At 40.8% G+C, this 20,475-nt stretch overlaps 2 long non-coding RNA genes across 2 annotated transcripts; both read left to right on the top strand.

The window, feature by feature from the left end:
• The first annotated feature begins 6 nt into the window (after window positions 1–6).
• Window positions 7–801, top strand: LOC113473062. Its single transcript, XR_003395142.1, has 2 exons — window positions 7–255; window positions 511–801. It is a non-coding gene; the product is annotated as an uncharacterized LOC113473062 (long non-coding RNA).
• Window positions 802–19,427: 18,626 nt separating this feature from the next.
• LOC113473063 lies at window positions 19,428–20,194 on the top strand. Its single transcript, XR_003395143.1, has 2 exons — window positions 19,428–19,648; window positions 19,904–20,194. It is a non-coding gene; the product is annotated as an uncharacterized LOC113473063 (long non-coding RNA).
• Window positions 20,195–20,475: the final 281 nt, after the last annotated feature.

Below are 20,475 nucleotides of genomic sequence, written 5' to 3'. Positions count from 1 at the left end.
AGATGTGGAATGAATCAGTGAGTTATCATAAAGAACTACTCTTTTCATTGACAGTGAGTTAGATCCTAGGGAGTTGAAAAATGAGTTACGTGCGATCATACATAGGGCTAGGCTAGCCTTGACTAGCCCCGTGTATAACCACTACCAGAGATGTGTAAAAAATGAGTGAGTTGCCAAAAAGAACTTCTCTTTTCAGTGATCTGCTTTTGCCAATGAGTCAGGTCCTAACTCCCTAGATCTAACCTATTATAAGAGGTTGAAGAGATAGTTAATGTGATCTGACTCATCGAGTGGTCTACTCAGACAATGAGTCAGAGTAAAAAATGAGTGAGTTGTCAAAAAGAACTTCTCTTTTCAGTGATCTGCTTTTGCCAATGAGTCAGGTCCTAACTCCCTAGATCTAACCTATTATAAGAGGTTGAAAAGAGAGTTAATGTGATCTGACTCGTTCACTGAGTAGTTCACTGAAAAGAGTTGTTATAACTCCCTAGATCTAACCTATTATAAGAGGTTGAAAAGAGAGTTAATGTGATCTGACTCGTTCACTGAGTAGTTCACTGAAAAGAGTAGTTATTTTCCACAACTCATTTGGCCTTGGCCTACTAGATAGAAGAGTTAAACCTAAACCAAGTTTAAACCCAGATTGTGGTTCCCGGTCATGAATGTAAAGTTTGTGAAAAGATTTCAAGTCCTTGTTTCAGAGTTGCCAATAGCTTTGTGATTATAGCGCAATTTCTACCGCTTTAGTGAGAACGATAGTTTTTGTCTTCACCTCACCTCAGAGATTCTCTGCCTCAAGCGTCATGAATGTAAAGTTTGTGAAAAGATTTCAAGTCCTTGTTTCAGAGTTGCCAATAAGCTTTGTGATTATAGCGCAATTTCTACCGCCTTAGTGAGAACGATAATTTTAGTCTTCACCTCACCTCAGAGATTCCCTGTCTTAAGGATTTTGTCTACTTTGATCGGTTTGTTTGGAAGCCTCATAAAGTCATAAATCCAACAGATGTATAGTGAAAAATGTAAAGTAGCTTTTTCATTTCCTGCGAGTTCATAGTGATATTCATTATATACCCACTCATCATCTAACACTTGAACACTCATCTTAAAAAAAAAAAAAATACCTGAGATTGTTCCACTGCCGGGGTAAAGGGACTTCATAGTCCTTTGTAAGCAGGATTGACTTTGATGAAATAGTGAGTTTGGTAACATTTAGAAAGCAGAGTGTCTGAACTCTTGCCTTCAGAACTACGATCTACACATAGTCAACATGAGGCTGTCTGGTCCTGAGGATTCCTAGGGAGTTGAAGAATGAGTTACATGCGATCATACATAGGGCTAGGCTAGCCTTGACTAGCCCTGTGTATAACCACTACCAGAGATGTGTAATGAATCGGTGAGTTATCATAAAGAACTACTCTTTTCATTGACAGTGAGTTAGATCCTAGGGAGTTGAAGAATGAGTTACATGCGATCATACATAGGGCTAGGCTAGCCTTGACTAGCCCTGTGTATAACCACTACCAGAGATGTGTAATGAATCGGTGAGTTATCATAAAGAACTACTCTTTTCATTGACAGTGAGTTAGATCCTAGGGAGTTGAAGAATGAGTTACATGCGATCATACATAGGGCTAGGCTAGCCTTGACTAGCCCTGTGTATAACCACTACCAGAGATGTGTAATGAATCGGTGAGTTATCATAAAGAACTACTCTTTTCATTGACAGTGAGTTAGATCCTAGGGAGTTGAAGAATGAGTTACATGCGATCATACATAGGGCTAGGCTAGCCTTGACTAGCCCTGTGTATAACCACTACCAGAGATGTGTAATGAATCGGTGAGTTATCATAAAGAACTACTCTTTTCATTGACAGTGAGTTAGATCCTAGGGAGTTGAAGAATGAGTTACATGCGATCATACATAGGGCTAGGCTAGCCTTGACTAGCCCTGTGTATAACCACTACCAGAGATGTGTAATGAATCGGTGAGTTATCATAAAGAACTACTCTTTTCATTGACAGTGAGTTAGATCCTAGGGAGTTGAAGAATGAGTTACATGCGATCATACATAGGGCTAGGCTAGCCTTGACTAGCCCTGTGTATAACCACTACCAGAGATGTGTAATGAATCGGTGAGTTATCATAAAGAACTACTCTTTTCATTGACAGTGAGTTAGATCCTAGGGAGTTGAAGAATGAGTTACATGCGATCATACATAGGGCTAGGCTAGCCTTGACTAGCCCTGTGTATAACCACTACCAGAGATGTGTAATGAATCGGTGAGTTATCATAAAGAACTACTCTTTTCATTGACAGTGAGTTAGATCCTAGGGAGTTGAAGAATGAGTTACATGCGATCATACATAGGGCTAGGCTAGCCTTGACTAGCCCTGTGTATAACCACTACCAGAGATGTGTAATGAATCGGTGAGTTATCATAAAGAACTACTCTTTTCATTGACAGTGAGTTAGATCCTAGGGAGTTGAAGAATGAGTTACATGCGATCATACATAGGGCTAGGCTAGCCTTGACTAGCCCTGTGTATAACCACTACCAGAGATGTGTAATGAATCGGTGAGTTATCATAAAGAACTACTCTTTTCATTGACAGTGAGTTAGATCCTAGGGAGTTGAAGAATGAGTTACATGCGATCATACATAGGGCTAGGCTAGCCTTGACTAGCCCTGTGTATAACCACTACCAGAGATGTGTAATGAATCGGTGAGTTATCATAAAGAACTACTCTTTTCATTGACAGTGAGTTAGATCCTAGGGAGTTGAAGAATGAGTTACATGCGATCATACATAGGGCTAGGCTAGCCTTGACTAGCCCTGTGTATAACCACTACCAGAGATGTGTAATGAATCGGTGAGTTATCATAAAGAACTACTCTTTTCATTGACAGTGAGTTAGATCCTAGGGAGTTGAAGAATGAGTTACATGCGATCATACATAGGGCTAGGCTAGCCTTGACTAGCCCTGTGTATAACCACTACCAGAGATGTGTAATGAATCGGTGAGTTATCATAAAGAACTACTCTTTTCATTGACAGTGAGTTAGATCCTAGGGAGTTGAAGAATGAGTTACATGCGATCATACATAGGGCTAGGCTAGCCTTGACTAGCCCTGTGTATAACCACTACCAGAGATGTGTAATGAATCGGTGAGTTATCATAAAGAACTACTCTTTTCATTGACAGTGAGTTAGATCCTAGGGAGTTGAAGAATGAGTTACATGCGATCATACATAGGGCTAGGCTAGCCTTGACTAGCCCTGTGTATAACCACTACCAGAGATGTGTAATGAATCGGTGAGTTATCATAAAGAACTACTCTTTTCATTGACAGTGAGTTAGATCCTAGGGAGTTGAAGAATGAGTTACATGCGATCATACATAGGGCTAGGCTAGCCTTGACTAGCCCTGTGTATAACCACTACCAGAGATGTGTAATGAATCGGTGAGTTATCATAAAGAACTACTCTTTTCATTGACAGTGAGTTAGATCCTAGGGAGTTGAAGAATGAGTTACATGCGATCATACATAGGGCTAGGCTAGCCTTGACTAGCCCTGTGTATAACCACTACCAGAGATGTGTAATGAATCGGTGAGTTATCATAAAGAACTACTCTTTTCATTGACAGTGAGTTAGATCCTAGGGAGTTGAAGAATGAGTTACATGCGATCATACATAGGGCTAGGCTAGCCTTGACTAGCCCTGTGTATAACCACTACCAGAGATGTGTAATGAATCGGTGAGTTATCATAAAGAACTACTCTTTTCATTGACAGTGAGTTAGATCCTAGGGAGTTGAAGAATGAGTTACATGCGATCATACATAGGGCTAGGCTAGCCTTGACTAGCCCTGTGTATAACCACTACCAGAGATGTGTAATGAATCGGTGAGTTATCATAAAGAACTACTCTTTTCATTGACAGTGAGTTAGATCCTAGGGAGTTGAAGAATGAGTTACATGCGATCATACATAGGGCTAGGCTAGCCTTGACTAGCCCTGTGTATAACCACTACCAGAGATGTGTAATGAATCGGTGAGTTATCATAAAGAACTACTCTTTTCATTGACAGTGAGTTAGATCCTAGGGAGTTGAAGAATGAGTTACATGCGATCATACATAGGGCTAGGCTAGCCTTGACTAGCCCTGTGTATAACCACTACCAGAGATGTGTAATGAATCGGTGAGTTATCATAAAGAACTACTCTTTTCATTGACAGTGAGTTAGATCCTAGGGAGTTGAAGAATGAGTTACATGCGATCATACATAGGGCTAGGCTAGCCTTGACTAGCCCTGTGTATAACCACTACCAGAGATGTGTAATGAATCGGTGAGTTATCATAAAGAACTACTCTTTTCATTGACAGTGAGTTAGATCCTAGGGAGTTGAAGAATGAGTTACATGCGATCATACATAGGGCTAGGCTAGCCTTGACTAGCCCTGTGTATAACCACTACCAGAGATGTGTAATGAATCGGTGAGTTATCATAAAGAACTACTCTTTTCATTGACAGTGAGTTAGATCCTAGGGAGTTGAAGAATGAGTTACATGCGATCATACATAGGGCTAGGCTAGCCTTGACTAGCCCTGTGTATAACCACTACCAGAGATGTGTAATGAATCGGTGAGTTATCATAAAGAACTACTCTTTTCATTGACAGTGAGTTAGATCCTAGGGAGTTGAAGAATGAGTTACATGCGATCATACATAGGGCTAGGCTAGCCTTGACTAGCCCTGTGTATAACCACTACCAGAGATGTGTAATGAATCGGTGAGTTATCATAAAGAACTACTCTTTTCATTGACAGTGAGTTAGATCCTAGGGAGTTGAAGAATGAGTTACATGCGATCATACATAGGGCTAGGCTAGCCTTGACTAGCCCTGTGTATAACCACTACCAGAGATGTGTAATGAATCGGTGAGTTATCATAAAGAACTACTCTTTTCATTGACAGTGAGTTAGATCCTAGGGAGTTGAAGAATGAGTTACATGCGATCATACATAGGGCTAGGCTAGCCTTGACTAGCCCTGTGTATAACCACTACCAGAGATGTGTAATGAATCGGTGAGTTATCATAAAGAACTACTCTTTTCATTGACAGTGAGTTAGATCCTAGGGAGTTGAAGAATGAGTTACATGCGATCATACATAGGGCTAGGCTAGCCTTGACTAGCCCTGTGTATAACCACTACCAGAGATGTGTAATGAATCGGTGAGTTATCATAAAGAACTACTCTTTTCATTGACAGTGAGTTAGATCCTAGGGAGTTGAAGAATGAGTTACATGCGATCATACATAGGGCTAGGCTAGCCTTGACTAGCCCTGTGTATAACCACTACCAGAGATGTGTAATGAATCGGTGAGTTATCATAAAGAACTACTCTTTTCATTGACAGTGAGTTAGATCCTAGGGAGTTGAAGAATGAGTTACATGCGATCATACATAGGGCTAGGCTAGCCTTGACTAGCCCTGTGTATAACCACTACCAGAGATGTGTAATGAATCGGTGAGTTATCATAAAGAACTACTCTTTTCATTGACAGTGAGTTAGATCCTAGGGAGTTGAAGAATGAGTTACATGCGATCATACATAGGGCTAGGCTAGCCTTGACTAGCCCTGTGTATAACCACTACCAGAGATGTGTAATGAATCGGTGAGTTATCATAAAGAACTACTCTTTTCATTGACAGTGAGTTAGATCCTAGGGAGTTGAAGAATGAGTTACATGCGATCATACATAGGGCTAGGCTAGCCTTGACTAGCCCTGTGTATAACCACTACCAGAGATGTGTAATGAATCGGTGAGTTATCATAAAGAACTACTCTTTTCATTGACAGTGAGTTAGATCCTAGGGAGTTGAAGAATGAGTTACATGCGATCATACATAGGGCTAGGCTAGCCTTGACTAGCCCTGTGTATAACCACTACCAGAGATGTGTAATGAATCGGTGAGTTATCATAAAGAACTACTCTTTTCATTGACAGTGAGTTAGATCCTAGGGAGTTGAAGAATGAGTTACATGCGATCATACATAGGGCTAGGCTAGCCTTGACTAGCCCTGTGTATAACCACTACCAGAGATGTGTAATGAATCGGTGAGTTATCATAAAGAACTACTCTTTTCATTGACAGTGAGTTAGATCCTAGGGAGTTGAAGAATGAGTTACATGCGATCATACATAGGGCTAGGCTAGCCTTGACTAGCCCTGTGTATAACCACTACCAGAGATGTGTAATGAATCGGTGAGTTATCATAAAGAACTACTCTTTTCATTGACAGTGAGTTAGATCCTAGGGAGTTGAAGAATGAGTTACATGCGATCATACATAGGGCTAGGCTAGCCTTGACTAGCCCTGTGTATAACCACTACCAGAGATGTGTAATGAATCGGTGAGTTATCATAAAGAACTACTCTTTTCATTGACAGTGAGTTAGATCCTAGGGAGTTGAAGAATGAGTTACATGCGATCATACATAGGGCTAGGCTAGCCTTGACTAGCCCTGTGTATAACCACTACCAGAGATGTGTAATGAATCGGTGAGTTATCATAAAGAACTACTCTTTTCATTGACAGTGAGTTAGATCCTAGGGAGTTGAAGAATGAGTTACATGCGATCATACATAGGGCTAGGCTAGCCTTGACTAGCCCTGTGTATAACCACTACCAGAGATGTGTAATGAATCGGTGAGTTATCATAAAGAACTACTCTTTTCATTGACAGTGAGTTAGATCCTAGGGAGTTGAAGAATGAGTTACATGCGATCATACATAGGGCTAGGCTAGCCTTGACTAGCCCTGTGTATAACCACTACCAGAGATGTGTAATGAATCGGTGAGTTATCATAAAGAACTACTCTTTTCATTGACAGTGAGTTAGATCCTAGGGAGTTGAAGAATGAGTTACATGCGATCATACATAGGGCTAGGCTAGCCTTGACTAGCCCTGTGTATAACCACTACCAGAGATGTGTAATGAATCGGTGAGTTATCATAAAGAACTACTCTTTTCATTGACAGTGAGTTAGATCCTAGGGAGTTGAAGAATGAGTTACATGCGATCATACATAGGGCTAGGCTAGCCTTGACTAGCCCTGTGTATAACCACTACCAGAGATGTGTAATGAATCGGTGAGTTATCATAAAGAACTACTCTTTTCATTGACAGTGAGTTAGATCCTAGGGAGTTGAAGAATGAGTTACATGCGATCATACATAGGGCTAGGCTAGCCTTGACTAGCCCTGTGTATAACCACTACCAGAGATGTGTAATGAATCGGTGAGTTATCATAAAGAACTACTCTTTTCATTGACAGTGAGTTAGATCCTAGGGAGTTGAAGAATGAGTTACATGCGATCATACATAGGGCTAGGCTAGCCTTGACTAGCCCTGTGTATAACCACTACCAGAGATGTGTAATGAATCGGTGAGTTATCATAAAGAACTACTCTTTTCATTGACAGTGAGTTAGATCCTAGGGAGTTGAAGAATGAGTTACATGCGATCATACATAGGGCTAGGCTAGCCTTGACTAGCCCTGTGTATAACCACTACCAGAGATGTGTAATGAATCGGTGAGTTATCATAAAGAACTACTCTTTTCATTGACAGTGAGTTAGATCCTAGGGAGTTGAAGAATGAGTTACATGCGATCATACATAGGGCTAGGCTAGCCTTGACTAGCCCTGTGTATAACCACTACCAGAGATGTGTAATGAATCGGTGAGTTATCATAAAGAACTACTCTTTTCATTGACAGTGAGTTAGATCCTAGGGAGTTGAAGAATGAGTTACATGCGATCATACATAGGGCTAGGCTAGCCTTGACTAGCCCTGTGTATAACCACTACCAGAGATGTGTAATGAATCGGTGAGTTATCATAAAGAACTACTCTTTTCATTGACAGTGAGTTAGATCCTAGGGAGTTGAAGAATGAGTTACATGCGATCATACATAGGGCTAGGCTAGCCTTGACTAGCCCTGTGTATAACCACTACCAGAGATGTGTAATGAATCGGTGAGTTATCATAAAGAACTACTCTTTTCATTGACAGTGAGTTAGATCCTAGGGAGTTGAAGAATGAGTTACATGCGATCATACATAGGGCTAGGCTAGCCTTGACTAGCCCTGTGTATAACCACTACCAGAGATGTGTAATGAATCGGTGAGTTATCATAAAGAACTACTCTTTTCATTGACAGTGAGTTAGATCCTAGGGAGTTGAAGAATGAGTTACATGCGATCATACATAGGGCTAGGCTAGCCTTGACTAGCCCTGTGTATAACCACTACCAGAGATGTGTAATGAATCGGTGAGTTATCATAAAGAACTACTCTTTTCATTGACAGTGAGTTAGATCCTAGGGAGTTGAAGAATGAGTTACATGCGATCATACATAGGGCTAGGCTAGCCTTGACTAGCCCTGTGTATAACCACTACCAGAGATGTGTAATGAATCGGTGAGTTATCATAAAGAACTACTCTTTTCATTGACAGTGAGTTAGATCCTAGGGAGTTGAAGAATGAGTTACATGCGATCATACATAGGGCTAGGCTAGCCTTGACTAGCCCTGTGTATAACCACTACCAGAGATGTGTAATGAATCGGTGAGTTATCATAAAGAACTACTCTTTTCATTGACAGTGAGTTAGATCCTAGGGAGTTGAAGAATGAGTTACATGCGATCATACATAGGGCTAGGCTAGCCTTGACTAGCCCTGTGTATAACCACTACCAGAGATGTGTAATGAATCGGTGAGTTATCATAAAGAACTACTCTTTTCATTGACAGTGAGTTAGATCCTAGGGAGTTGAAGAATGAGTTACATGCGATCATACATAGGGCTAGGCTAGCCTTGACTAGCCCTGTGTATAACCACTACCAGAGATGTGTAATGAATCGGTGAGTTATCATAAAGAACTACTCTTTTCATTGACAGTGAGTTAGATCCTAGGGAGTTGAAGAATGAGTTACATGCGATCATACATAGGGCTAGGCTAGCCTTGACTAGCCCTGTGTATAACCACTACCAGAGATGTGTAATGAATCGGTGAGTTATCATAAAGAACTACTCTTTTCATTGACAGTGAGTTAGATCCTAGGGAGTTGAAGAATGAGTTACATGCGATCATACATAGGGCTAGGCTAGCCTTGACTAGCCCTGTGTATAACCACTACCAGAGATGTGTAATGAATCGGTGAGTTATCATAAAGAACTACTCTTTTCATTGACAGTGAGTTAGATCCTAGGGAGTTGAAGAATGAGTTACATGCGATCATACATAGGGCTAGGCTAGCCTTGACTAGCCCTGTGTATAACCACTACCAGAGATGTGTAATGAATCGGTGAGTTATCATAAAGAACTACTCTTTTCATTGACAGTGAGTTAGATCCTAGGGAGTTGAAGAATGAGTTACATGCGATCATACATAGGGCTAGGCTAGCCTTGACTAGCCCTGTGTATAACCACTACCAGAGATGTGTAATGAATCGGTGAGTTATCATAAAGAACTACTCTTTTCATTGACAGTGAGTTAGATCCTAGGGAGTTGAAGAATGAGTTACATGCGATCATACATAGGGCTAGGCTAGCCTTGACTAGCCCTGTGTATAACCACTACCAGAGATGTGTAATGAATCGGTGAGTTATCATAAAGAACTACTCTTTTCATTGACAGTGAGTTAGATCCTAGGGAGTTGAAGAATGAGTTACATGCGATCATACATAGGGCTAGGCTAGCCTTGACTAGCCCTGTGTATAACCACTACCAGAGATGTGTAATGAATCGGTGAGTTATCATAAAGAACTACTCTTTTCATTGACAGTGAGTTAGATCCTAGGGAGTTGAAGAATGAGTTACATGCGATCATACATAGGGCTAGGCTAGCCTTGACTAGCCCTGTGTATAACCACTACCAGAGATGTGTAATGAATCGGTGAGTTATCATAAAGAACTACTCTTTTCATTGACAGTGAGTTAGATCCTAGGGAGTTGAAGAATGAGTTACATGCGATCATACATAGGGCTAGGCTAGCCTTGACTAGCCCTGTGTATAACCACTACCAGAGATGTGTAAAAAATGAGTGAGTTGTCAAAAAGAACTTCTCTTTTCAGTGATCTGCTTTTGCCAATGAGTCAGGTCCTAACTCCCTAGATCTAACCTATTATAAGAGGTTGAAAAGAGAGTTAATGTGATCTGACTCGTTCACTGAAAAGAGTAGTTATTTTCCACAACTCATTTGGCCTACTAGATGGAAGAGTTAAACCTAAACCAAGTTTAAACCCAGATTGTGGTCCCGGTCATGAATGTAAAGTTTGTGAAAAGATTTCAAGTCCTTGTTTCAGAGTTGCCAATAAGCTTTGTGATTATAGCGCAATTTCTACCGCTTTAGTGAGAACGATAGTTTTAGTCTTCACCTCACCTCAGAGATTCTCTGAGCCTTGACTAGCCCTGTGTATAACCACTACCAGAGATGTGTAATGAATCGGTGAGTTATCATAAAGAACTACTCTTTTCATTGACAGTGAGTTAGATCCTAGGGAGTTGAAGAATGAGTTACATGCGATCATACATAGGGCTAGGCTAGCCTTGACTAGCCCTGTGTATAACCACTACCAGAGATGTGTAATGAATCGGTGAGTTATCATAAAGAACTACTCTTTTCATTGACAGTGAGTTAGATCCTAGGGAGTTGAAGAATGAGTTACATGCGATCATACATAGGGCTAGGCTAGCCTTGACTAGCCCTGTGTATAACCACTACCAGAGATGTGTAATGAATCGGTGAGTTATCATAAAGAACTACTCTTTTCATTGACAGTGAGTTAGATCCTAGGGAGTTGAAGAATGAGTTACATGCGATCATACATAGGGCTAGGCTAGCCTTGACTAGCCCTGTGTATAACCACTACCAGAGATGTGTAATGAATCGGTGAGTTATCATAAAGAACTACTCTTTTCATTGACAGTGAGTTAGATCCTAGGGAGTTGAAGAATGAGTTACATGCGATCATACATAGGGCTAGGCTAGCCTTGACTAGCCCTGTGTATAACCACTACCAGAGATGTGTAATGAATCGGTGAGTTATCATAAAGAACTACTCTTTTCATTGACAGTGAGTTAGATCCTAGGGAGTTGAAGAATGAGTTACATGCGATCATACATAGGGCTAGGCTAGCCTTGACTAGCCCTGTGTATAACCACTACCAGAGATGTGTAATGAATCGGTGAGTTATCATAAAGAACTACTCTTTTCATTGACAGTGAGTTAGATCCTAGGGAGTTGAAGAATGAGTTACATGCGATCATACATAGGGCTAGGCTAGCCTTGACTAGCCCTGTGTATAACCACTACCAGAGATGTGTAATGAATCGGTGAGTTATCATAAAGAACTACTCTTTTCATTGACAGTGAGTTAGATCCTAGGGAGTTGAAGAATGAGTTACATGCGATCATACATAGGGCTAGGCTAGCCTTGACTAGCCCTGTGTATAACCACTACCAGAGATGTGTAATGAATCGGTGAGTTATCATAAAGAACTACTCTTTTCATTGACAGTGAGTTAGATCCTAGGGAGTTGAAGAATGAGTTACATGCGATCATACATAGGGCTAGGCTAGCCTTGACTAGCCCTGTGTATAACCACTACCAGAGATGTGTAATGAATCGGTGAGTTATCATAAAGAACTACTCTTTTCATTGACAGTGAGTTAGATCCTAGGGAGTTGAAGAATGAGTTACATGCGATCATACATAGGGCTAGGCTAGCCTTGACTAGCCCTGTGTATAACCACTACCAGAGATGTGTAATGAATCGGTGAGTTATCATAAAGAACTACTCTTTTCATTGACAGTGAGTTAGATCCTAGGGAGTTGAAGAATGAGTTACATGCGATCATACATAGGGCTAGGCTAGCCTTGACTAGCCCTGTGTATAACCACTACCAGAGATGTGTAATGAATCGGTGAGTTATCATAAAGAACTACTCTTTTCATTGACAGTGAGTTAGATCCTAGGGAGTTGAAGAATGAGTTACATGCGATCATACATAGGGCTAGGCTAGCCTTGACTAGCCCTGTGTATAACCACTACCAGAGATGTGTAATGAATCGGTGAGTTATCATAAAGAACTACTCTTTTCATTGACAGTGAGTTAGATCCTAGGGAGTTGAAGAATGAGTTACATGCGATCATACATAGGGCTAGGCTAGCCTTGACTAGCCCTGTGTATAACCACTACCAGAGATGTGTAATGAATCGGTGAGTTATCATAAAGAACTACTCTTTTCATTGACAGTGAGTTAGATCCTAGGGAGTTGAAGAATGAGTTACATGCGATCATACATAGGGCTAGGCTAGCCTTGACTAGCCCTGTGTATAACCACTACCAGAGATGTGTAATGAATCGGTGAGTTATCATAAAGAACTACTCTTTTCATTGACAGTGAGTTAGATCCTAGGGAGTTGAAGAATGAGTTACATGCGATCATACATAGGGCTAGGCTAGCCTTGACTAGCCCTGTGTATAACCACTACCAGAGATGTGTAATGAATCGGTGAGTTATCATAAAGAACTACTCTTTTCATTGACAGTGAGTTAGATCCTAGGGAGTTGAAGAATGAGTTACATGCGATCATACATAGGGCTAGGCTAGCCTTGACTAGCCCTGTGTATAACCACTACCAGAGATGTGTAATGAATCGGTGAGTTATCATAAAGAACTACTCTTTTCATTGACAGTGAGTTAGATCCTAGGGAGTTGAAGAATGAGTTACATGCGATCATACATAGGGCTAGGCTAGCCTTGACTAGCCCTGTGTATAACCACTACCAGAGATGTGTAATGAATCGGTGAGTTATCATAAAGAACTACTCTTTTCATTGACAGTGAGTTAGATCCTAGGGAGTTGAAGAATGAGTTACATGCGATCATACATAGGGCTAGGCTAGCCTTGACTAGCCCTGTGTATAACCACTACCAGAGATGTGTAATGAATCGGTGAGTTATCATAAAGAACTACTCTTTTCATTGACAGTGAGTTAGATCCTAGGGAGTTGAAGAATGAGTTACATGCGATCATACATAGGGCTAGGCTAGCCTTGACTAGCCCTGTGTATAACCACTACCAGAGATGTGTAATGAATCGGTGAGTTATCATAAAGAACTACTCTTTTCATTGACAGTGAGTTAGATCCTAGGGAGTTGAAGAATGAGTTACATGCGATCATACATAGGGCTAGGCTAGCCTTGACTAGCCCTGTGTATAACCACTACCAGAGATGTGTAATGAATCGGTGAGTTATCATAAAGAACTACTCTTTTCATTGACAGTGAGTTAGATCCTAGGGAGTTGAAGAATGAGTTACATGCGATCATACATAGGGCTAGGCTAGCCTTGACTAGCCCTGTGTATAACCACTACCAGAGATGTGTAATGAATCGGTGAGTTATCATAAAGAACTACTCTTTTCATTGACAGTGAGTTAGATCCTAGGGAGTTGAAGAATGAGTTACATGCGATCATACATAGGGCTAGGCTAGCCTTGACTAGCCCTGTGTATAACCACTACCAGAGATGTGTAATGAATCGGTGAGTTATCATAAAGAACTACTCTTTTCATTGACAGTGAGTTAGATCCTAGGGAGTTGAAGAATGAGTTACATGCGATCATACATAGGGCTAGGCTAGCCTTGACTAGCCCTGTGTATAACCACTACCAGAGATGTGTAATGAATCGGTGAGTTATCATAAAGAACTACTCTTTTCATTGACAGTGAGTTAGATCCTAGGGAGTTGAAGAATGAGTTACATGCGATCATACATAGGGCTAGGCTAGCCTTGACTAGCCCTGTGTATAACCACTACCAGAGATGTGTAATGAATCGGTGAGTTATCATAAAGAACTACTCTTTTCATTGACAGTGAGTTAGATCCTAGGGAGTTGAAGAATGAGTTACATGCGATCATACATAGGGCTAGGCTAGCCTTGACTAGCCCTGTGTATAACCACTACCAGAGATGTGTAATGAATCGGTGAGTTATCATAAAGAACTACTCTTTTCATTGACAGTGAGTTAGATCCTAGGGAGTTGAAGAATGAGTTACATGCGATCATACATAGGGCTAGGCTAGCCTTGACTAGCCCTGTGTATAACCACTACCAGAGATGTGTAATGAATCGGTGAGTTATCATAAAGAACTACTCTTTTCATTGACAGTGAGTTAGATCCTAGGGAGTTGAAGAATGAGTTACATGCGATCATACATAGGGCTAGGCTAGCCTTGACTAGCCCTGTGTATAACCACTACCAGAGATGTGTAATGAATCGGTGAGTTATCATAAAGAACTACTCTTTTCATTGACAGTGAGTTAGATCCTAGGGAGTTGAAGAATGAGTTACATGCGATCATACATAGGGCTAGGCTAGCCTTGACTAGCCCTGTGTATAACCACTACCAGAGATGTGTAATGAATCGGTGAGTTATCATAAAGAACTACTCTTTTCATTGACAGTGAGTTAGATCCTAGGGAGTTGAAGAATGAGTTACATGCGATCATACATAGGGCTAGGCTAGCCTTGACTAGCCCTGTGTATAACCACTACCAGAGATGTGTAATGAATCGGTGAGTTATCATAAAGAACTACTCTTTTCATTGACAGTGAGTTAGATCCTAGGGAGTTGAAGAATGAGTTACATGCGATCATACATAGGGCTAGGCTAGCCTTGACTAGCCCTGTGTATAACCACTACCAGAGATGTGTAATGAATCGGTGAGTTATCATAAAGAACTACTCTTTTCATTGACAGTGAGTTAGATCCTAGGGAGTTGAAGAATGAGTTACATGCGATCATACATAGGGCTAGGCTAGCCTTGACTAGCCCTGTGTATAACCACTACCAGAGATGTGTAATGAATCGGTGAGTTATCATAAAGAACTACTCTTTTCATTGACAGTGAGTTAGATCCTAGGGAGTTGAAGAATGAGTTACATGCGATCATACATAGGGCTAGGCTAGCCTTGACTAGCCCTGTGTATAACCACTACCAGAGATGTGTAATGAATCGGTGAGTTATCATAAAGAACTACTCTTTTCATTGACAGTGAGTTAGATCCTAGGGAGTTGAAGAATGAGTTACATGCGATCATACATAGGGCTAGGCTAGCCTTGACTAGCCCTGTGTATAACCACTACCAGAGATGTGTAATGAATCGGTGAGTTATCATAAAGAACTACTCTTTTCATTGACAGTGAGTTAGATCCTAGGGAGTTGAAGAATGAGTTACATGCGATCATACATAGGGCTAGGCTAGCCTTGACTAGCCCTGTGTATAACCACTACCAGAGATGTGTAATGAATCGGTGAGTTATCATAAAGAACTACTCTTTTCATTGACAGTGAGTTAGATCCTAGGGAGTTGAAGAATGAGTTACATGCGATCATACATAGGGCTAGGCTAGCCTTGACTAGCCCTGTGTATAACCACTACCAGAGATGTGTAATGAATCGGTGAGTTATCATAAAGAACTACTCTTTTCATTGACAGTGAGTTAGATCCTAGGGAGTTGAAGAATGAGTTACATGCGATCATACATAGGGCTAGGCTAGCCTTGACTAGCCCTGTGTATAACCACTACCAGAGATGTGTAATGAATCGGTGAGTTATCATAAAGAACTACTCTTTTCATTGACAGTGAGTTAGATCCTAGGGAGTTGAAGAATGAGTTACATGCGATCATACATAGGGCTAGGCTAGCCTTGACTAGCCCTGTGTATAACCACTACCAGAGATGTGTAATGAATCGGTGAGTTATCATAAAGAACTACTCTTTTCATTGACAGTGAGTTAGATCCTAGGGAGTTGAAGAATGAGTTACATGCGATCATACATAGGGCTAGGCTAGCCTTGACTAGCCCTGTGTATAACCACTACCAGAGATGTGTAATGAATCGGTGAGTTATCATAAAGAACTACTCTTTTCATTGACAGTGAGTTAGATCCTAGGGAGTTGAAGAATGAGTTACATGCGATCATACATAGGGCTAGGCTAGCCTTGACTAGCCCTGTGTATAACCACTACCAGAGATGTGTAATGAATCGGTGAGTTATCATAAAGAACTACTCTTTTCATTGACAGTGAGTTAGATCCTAGGGAGTTGAAGAATGAGTTACATGCGATCATACATAGGGCTAGGCTAGCCTTGACTAGCCCTGTGTATAACCACTACCAGAGATGTGTAATGAATCGGTGAGTTATCATAAAGAACTACTCTTTTCATTGACAGTGAGTTAGATCCTAGGGAGTTGAAGAATGAGTTACATGCGATCATACATAGGGCTAGGCTAGCCTTGACTAGCCCTGTGTATAACCACTACCAGAGATGTGTAATGAATCGGTGAGTTATCATAAAGAACTACTCTTTTCATTGACAGTGAGTTAGATCCTAGGGAGTTGAAGAATGAGTTACATGCGATCATACATAGGGCTAGGCTAGCCTTGACTAGCCCTGTGTATAACCACTACCAGAGATGTGTAATGAATCGGTGAGTTATCATAAAGAACTACTCTTTTCATTGACAGTGAGTTAGATCCTAGGGAGTTGAAGAATGAGTTACATGCGATCATACATAGGGCTAGGCTAGCCTTGACTAGCCCTGTGTATAACCACTACCAGAGATGTGTAATGAATCGGTGAGTTATCATAAAGAACTACTCTTTTCATTGACAGTGAGTTAGATCCTAGGGAGTTGAAGAATGAGTTACATGCGATCATACATAGGGCTAGGCTAGCCTTGACTAGCCCTGTGTATAACCACTACCAGAGATGTGTAATGAATCGGTGAGTTATCATAAAGAACTACTCTTTTCATTGACAGTGAGTTAGATCCTAGGGAGTTGAAGAATGAGTTACATGCGATCATACATAGGGCTAGGCTAGCCTTGACTAGCCCTGTGTATAACCACTACCAGAGATGTGTAATGAATCGGTGAGTTATCATAAAGAACTACTCTTTTCATTGACAGTGAGTTAGATCCTAGGGAGTTGAAGAATGAGTTACATGCGATCATACATAGGGCTAGGCTAGCCTTGACTAGCCCTGTGTATAACCACTACCAGAGATGTGTAATGAATCGGTGAGTTATCATAAAGAACTACTCTTTTCATTGACAGTGAGTTAGATCCTAGGGAGTTGAAGAATGAGTTACATGCGATCATACATAGGGCTAGGCTAGCCTTGACTAGCCCTGTGTATAACCACTACCAGAGATGTGTAATGAATCGGTGAGTTATCATAAAGAACTACTCTTTTCATTGACAGTGAGTTAGATCCTAGGGAGTTGAAGAATGAGTTACATGCGATCATACATAGGGCTAGGCTAGCCTTGACTAGCCCTGTGTATAACCACTACCAGAGATGTGTAATGAATCGGTGAGTTATCATAAAGAACTACTCTTTTCATTGACAGTGAGTTAGATCCTAGGGAGTTGAAGAATGAGTTACATGCGATCATACATAGGGCTAGGCTAGCCTTGACTAGCCCTGTGTATAACCACTACCAGAGATGTGTAATGAATCGGTGAGTTATCATAAAGAACTACTCTTTTCATTGACAGTGAGTTAGATCCTAGGGAGTTGAAGAATGAGTTACATGCGATCATACATAGGGCTAGGCTAGCCTTGACTAGCCCTGTGTATAACCACTACCAGAGATGTGTAATGAATCGGTGAGTTATCATAAAGAACTACTCTTTTCATTGACAGTGAGTTAGATCCTAGGGAGTTGAAGAATGAGTTACATGCGATCATACATAGGGCTAGGCTAGCCTTGACTAGCCCTGTGTATAACCACTACCAGAGATGTGTAATGAATCGGTGAGTTATCATAAAGAACTACTCTTTTCATTGACAGTGAGTTAGATCCTAGGGAGTTGAAGAATGAGTTACATGCGATCATACATAGGGCTAGGCTAGCCTTGACTAGCCCTGTGTATAACCACTACCAGAGATGTGTAATGAATCGGTGAGTTATCATAAAGAACTACTCTTTTCATTGACAGTGAGTTAGATCCTAGGGAGTTGAAGAATGAGTTACATGCGATCATACATAGGGCTAGGCTAGCCTTGACTAGCCCTGTGTATAACCACTACCAGAGATGTGTAATGAATCGGTGAGTTATCATAAAGAACTACTCTTTTCATTGACAGTGAGTTAGATCCTAGGGAGTTGAAGAATGAGTTACATGCGATCATACATAGGGCTAGGCTAGCCTTGACTAGCCCTGTGTATAACCACTACCAGAGATGTGTAATGAATCGGTGAGTTATCATAAAGAACTACTCTTTTCATTGACAGTGAGTTAGATCCTAGGGAGTTGAAGAATGAGTTACATGCGATCATACATAGGGCTAGGCTAGCCTTGACTAGCCCTGTGTATAACCACTACCAGAGATGTGTAATGAATCGGTGAGTTATCATAAAGAACTACTCTTTTCATTGACAGTGAGTTAGATCCTAGGGAGTTGAAGAATGAGTTACATGCGATCATACATAGGGCTAGGCTAGCCTTGACTAGCCCTGTGTATAACCACTACCAGAGATGTGTAATGAATCGGTGAGTTATCATAAAGAACTACTCTTTTCATTGACAGTGAGTTAGATCCTAGGGAGTTGAAGAATGAGTTACATGCGATCATACATAGGGCTAGGCTAGCCTTGACTAGCCCTGTGTATAACCACTACCAGAGATGTGTAATGAATCGGTGAGTTATCATAAAGAACTACTCTTTTCATTGACAGTGAGTTAGATCCTAGGGAGTTGAAGAATGAGTTACATGCGATCATACATAGGGCTAGGCTAGCCTTGACTAGCCCTGTGTATAACCACTACCAGAGATGTGTAATGAATCGGTGAGTTATCATAAAGAACTACTCTTTTCATTGACAGTGAGTTAGATCCTAGGGAGTTGAAGAATGAGTTACATGCGATCATACATAGGGCTAGGCTAGCCTTGACTAGCCCTGTGTATAACCACTACCAGAGATGTGTAATGAATCGGTGAGTTATCATAAAGAACTACTCTTTTCATTGACAGTGAGTTAGATCCTAGGGAGTTGAAGAATGAGTTACATGCGATCATACATAGGGCTAGGCTAGCCTTGACTAGCCCTGTGTATAACCACTACCAGAGATGTGTAATGAATCGGTGAGTTATCATAAAGAACTACTCTTTTCATTGACAGTGAGTTAGATCCTAGGGAGTTGAAGAATGAGTTACATGCGATCATACATAGGGCTAGGCTAGCCTTGACTAGCCCTGTGTATAACCACTACCAGAGATGTGGAATGAATCAGTGAGTTATCATAAAGAACTACTCTTTTCATTGACAGTGAGTTAGATCCTAGGGAGTTGAAAAATGAGTTACGTGCGATCATACATAGGGCTAGGCTAGCCTTGACTAGCCCCGTGTATAACCACTACCAGAGATGTGTAAAAAATGAGTGAGTTGCCAAAAAGAACTTCTCTTTTCAGTGATCTGCTTTTGCCAATGAGTCAGGTCCTAACTCCCTAGATCTAACCTATTATAAGAGGTTGAAGAGATAGTTAATGTGATCTGACTCATCGAGTGGTCTACTCAGACAATGAGTCAGAGTAAAAAATGAGTGAGTTGTCAAAAAGAACTTCTCTTTTCAGTGATCTGCTTTTGCCAATGAGTCAGGTCCTAACTCCCTAGATCTAACCTATTATAAGAGGTTGAAAAGAGAGTTAATGTGATCTGACTCGTTCACTGAGTAGTTCACTGAAAAGAGTTGTTATAACTCCCTAGATCTAACCTATTATAAGAGGTTGAAAAGAGAGTTAATGTGATCTGACTCGTTCACTGAGTAGTTCACTGAAAAGAGTAGTTATTTTCCACAACTCATTTGGCCTTGGCCTACTAGATAGAAGAGTTAAACCTAAACCAAGTTTAAACCCAGATTGTGGTTCCCGGTCATGAATGTAAAGTTTGTGAAAAGATTTCAAGTCCTTGTTTCAGAGTTGCCAATAGCTTTGTGATTATAGCGCAATTTCTACCGCTTTAGTGAGAACGATAGTTTTTGTCTTCACCTCACCTCAGAGATTCTCTGCCTCAAGCGTCATGAATGTAAAGTTTGTGAAAAGATTTCAAGTCCTTGTTTCAGAGTTGCCAATAAGCTTTGTGATTATAGCGCAATTTCTACCGCCTTAGTGAGAACGATAATTTTAGTCTTCACCTCACCTCAGAGATTCCCTGTCTTAAGGATTTTGTCTACTTTGATCGGTTTGTTTGGAAGCCTCATAAAGTCATAAATCCAACAGATGTATAGTGAAAAATGTAAAGTAGCTTTTTCATTTCCTGCGAGTTCATAGTGATATTCATTATATACCCACTCATCAT

The sequence above is a fragment of the Diaphorina citri genome, unplaced genomic scaffold (assembly GCF_000475195.1).
Source record: "Diaphorina citri unplaced genomic scaffold, Diaci psyllid genome assembly version 1.1 scaffold13928, whole genome shotgun sequence".
Lineage (NCBI taxonomy): Eukaryota > Metazoa > Arthropoda > Insecta > Hemiptera > Psyllidae > Diaphorina > Diaphorina citri.
Note: the sequence above shows the minus strand (reverse complement) of the source record. Positions and strands in the feature narration are given on the sequence as shown.